The following is a 4,379-nucleotide window of genomic DNA, read 5'->3' as shown; positions in this document are numbered from 1 at the left end:
AAACAAAGACTTTGTGAGAGGGTTAACTCTTTAAACCAGGACACAGAGGAAGCATTTCACCACATGTGCCTTTTTTTTTTCAAACAGAAACTCTGACTTGAACATGATAATAAACTCCACCTCCTCATAAAACAAAGAATCAGGAGAGGATCAAAGGAAGAAACAGGAGGATAAAAACACACAAAAAAATGTTTAGCCCTCACTCTTTCATCTGTATCCCTTTAAAACTCTCTGAATTATTGATCTGAGGTGAAGTCTTTGAGTGGGACTGAGACCTGTTGAATCATGAGTGTCTGCTGCCACCTGCTGTTCACTCAGAGCATCACACCCTGCCAGAGGAGGAGGGTTTATTCAGTACCACTCCTTTAAGGAAAGATGGAGGTAATAAAGTTCTTCCTCTCACACAAAACAGGAAGAGAAGAATGAAGTCACCACATGTCAATCAAACTGACCTCAGGATTCACAGGGATGGAGGGACGGGAGGATGGAGACGTCCTCTGAAAAGAGCAGCAGAAATCAGACGCTGGTTTGACACAAGCACAACTTCATTTGTCACATTTAAAAAAGTAAATATGCATTTATCTGAGTTTATGGAGGTTTCAGAGCAGAGGGGAAAAAGTTCAACTCAGGACCAAACCTCCTTGATTCATCATCACAGACTGATTAAATCAAAGCTCACCTGTCCCTCAGCAAACTCTGCTTCTGACTAAGGAACATGCTCTCCATTAGGGGGCAGTATGGGTCTGTCAGGATGGTTTTATGGCAAGATTAGGATCTGGATTTTATCAGGTTTTTTTTTTTCCAGATTCAGAGTATTTTGCCCTTAAAACAACATTTTAGACTCAAATATATCAATTTTTTCTTCCTCATGCTCCAGTTTTTGTCTTTTCTGCACCGTTTTATGACTTTAATCTGGTCTCATGTCCTCTAATGTGTTTCTTTTAACTTACATGTTTTCCACAACATGATAAAAACATTCATTGAAATGTCAGCTGTAAGTGAGTTTTGCTGCTGAAGAATAACATATGCTCCGTCCTGTCTCTGCCATCAACATTGTTGGGCATAACAGCGTTAAACTACTGGCATTAAACTACTGGCATTAAAACAAACAGTATTTAAACTAACGTCAAAAGTTATAACGCTGTTACCGTTACTGACAGTGAAATGTGCTGGTGGTTACTTTGTATCCAACAAAAACATGGGGAAAAGCTGTTCAGCAACAAATAACCTGTAACCTGTGTAACCTGCAGTCAGAGAGGATCTCATGCAGCGTCTTTGGATCAAACCAACTCCAGGAAGATGGGTGGATGCTTTTTGAGGTTTGAATGTGAGGCACAAGTAGTCGACTTTTTTTACATGTAAATTTTACATGGAAAATATCAGAGAACACAGGACCAGACTTAAAATTAAGGGGTTATTCTGTAGAAATTGCAAATCTGGAGCGATAGAAAATGATTAAACAGTAGGAAAATCTCTCCTGAATCAGGAAAATTGACAGGTCTATATGACCTGAATCACTCAGCCAGACACAGGACAGGAGCTGCAGATTTAATATGAGCAAGTGCTGAGCGGTCTGTGGGGTTAAAACTGTAGTTTTCAGGGAGGAGATATATAGAACTACTTCAACGTAGATGTAAAAGGCAAGCACATTCATATTTGCATAGTGTCCTAAGGAAAATATGCTCAAAAACTGATTCCTTTGCAAAATTGAAGGTTTAAAAAAAAAAAAGGTATACAGGATTACTTTCTCTAGTAACTAATTACATTTACAAGGAAGTAATTCAGTTACTTATTCAGATAATTTTTTTGAAAATATTATAACTCTAACTAATTACTGTTTTAAAGTGAAGTGCCCAACACTGGTCATCGATCTGGTAGCTCTACAAAGCACTGTAAATTGCTGCAAACTGGCTGAAAGAATGTGATATATTTCTATATAACAGTCGATTATACAAGTAGAGGCTGAAGTTCTTTTAAATAAAAAAAATAAATAAATAAAAAATGAATAAATAAAATAAAAATATAAAGAAAACATACAAAATTTTAAAAATGCAGACATATTTATGTATATATATAAAAGTCATCAAACTACAAGAGAATGTAATGTGTTATCTGACTGTTGCTTGTCCTCAGGTTCAGGAAAGCAGAAGTACACCTGATGGAATTTTTAATCTATTTATTTTTTTAACTTTATTATAGATGTACAAAACCATGGGTACATCTTGATATTTGAGTTACTTATATGCAGAGAGATGTCCAAATTGAGCGTTTTATATGAAACAATCAGAAGAAGAGAACAGTTATTCTATGGAGTTATTGATCATTTCATTGATGAGAAGGTCGATAAAAAGCTTAAGAGAAAACCTGCTAAACAGCAGCTGGTTACCAAACCACCACTAAAGTTAAGATTTTTGTCTCAAAACAGGAAAAAAATATAAATTTCCTTATTTTTTACCAAGAGTCTGTCTGTTTGGAGCTACAGTATTTACACTGAGTCATTCAGCAGAACGTTAGCTAACGTTACCTCAGCTATTACAGATAAGCTAATGAAGCTAAACTCCAGAAGCTAACGTTAGCTTAACTAGAGCCCTTTGGACAACTGCTAACTATAATTTATGATCACCAAAGAACAAAAACTAGAACAAAACAGGTCAACGAACTCTCAATAAACAAAGAGACATGAAGAACAACACAGCTAGAAGCTAACGTTAAGCTAACGTTCGGAAAATCCCAAAGCGTCCGTCAAACTGCAGTATGGTTTAAGTGTTGGAGATTCATTTTATATTTCTTTACAGCAAAGTCACAATCTGCTGCCTCAAATACTGTCAGCTTACCTTAGAGCAGATGGAGACATCCCTCTTCATTTTTATTCCCACAGAGTTGATGTTGTGGTTTACTGCACAACTTTATCCAAAGAAGACACTTTTCTCTGTTGTTGATGTTAGGCAAGGGTTACAAACACACTCTGTCACCCAGTCTCTCAGGATACTTTGAGTCAAAGTTTCAAAGTTTTTTCAATGAAAACCGTTTAACTGTTTTTACACTTAAAATTTATTGTATTTTATTTTTTTTATGAAACTGCAAAAAAAAAAAACGTACTTTCTGCTTTTATATTGACATCCTGACAGAGCGTGTTCAAGTGTATCTGGAATGGCTGTACGGCCTGTGATTGGCTCGTCTCGTTTGAAGGCGGGACTTAGCCAAAGTAAACCGCCCCTGTCTGTAACCGTGTGTACCCACCGAAAGTGTCGCAAATTTTTTTGCGCGTTGCTATTACATACAAGTCAATTGAAAACCGAGAATTGACGCTGCGGCGGGGCGAGCATTGAGCTGTGTCAAGCGTATAGCGGCGAGCATTGCCAGCAAAAAACGCTCACCGCTCACTACTTTAACTTTTCGAGCGAGTGAGCGTCTTGACGCACCGGGACAGCCTATCAGCGTGGAGATCGTCACCGATGGACAGGCGCCCTGCAGCTGGAACGGAGCGCCTGTAGTTGGTATCCGGGCGGGAGATCCTGGCACCAACCCTACACAGCAGGTCTTCAAACTGGGCAACAGTCGGCCTGAAGTACCGCTGGAACCAGCTGTTGTCCAGATGAAGCTCCTGCAAGAGACGGTGGAACTCACCGAGCTCACACCGTCTTCGTAGGGTAGCATGCATCCAGTACCGACGTCGGCGCCTAGCCCACAGCTGACTTCTAAACAGCAGGTACAGAGCAGCGATGGTGGTGATCGGAGCCATGTTCGATGATGGAATGATGATGGCGGACTTTTCATGCAACGAAGCCATGGCGAGCGGTGAGTGTTTTTTGCATATTTGTACCAGCGACAAAACTCGAGCGTCTAGCGCGGTGCGATTTCACTTGACGCGTGAATACATTCGCACTCAACGCTTTCGGTGGGTACGCAATGTAAACCACCTGCTGCATCGTGATCCCATCTGCCAGGAAACTTGTGTTTTTTTTTGGTGGTACACGTTTGATTAAAAACACACACAGAAACACTTAAGAACAACAGGAAAAAGACTGATAAAAGAGAATAGTTTTAATATCATTCATCATGAGAGCTTCTGGAGCAATCAGGAGAAAGAGCTTCATAGAATAATGTACATCAGATACATGCTAAATATATACACACACCGTCAAACTGGGACACCTGGGGGACAGGAACTGACCCTTCATCTCACACTGCTTCTCAGGCTGACTTCAAGTGCTGCTCTGCTGACACCTGCTGTTCATTATAGAGTATTACACCCTGTGAGGGCTCAGTGGACTCCTGTAGTTTTATAAAATAAGTTATCAGAGTCATTCCACCACGGGTGAGTGAATGAGCATTATGTTCAGTAGTCTGTGGTCCACCAGCATCTCTTACACAGTCAG

This window comes from Halichoeres trimaculatus, unplaced genomic scaffold (assembly GCF_033239565.1).
Source record: "Halichoeres trimaculatus isolate MK-OKI-2021-1 unplaced genomic scaffold, fHalTri1.1 fHalTri1_scaffold_7, whole genome shotgun sequence".
Lineage (NCBI taxonomy): Eukaryota > Metazoa > Chordata > Actinopteri > Labriformes > Labridae > Halichoeres > Halichoeres trimaculatus.
The sequence above is the reverse complement of the archived record's forward strand: the minus strand, read 5'-3'. Positions refer to the sequence as shown.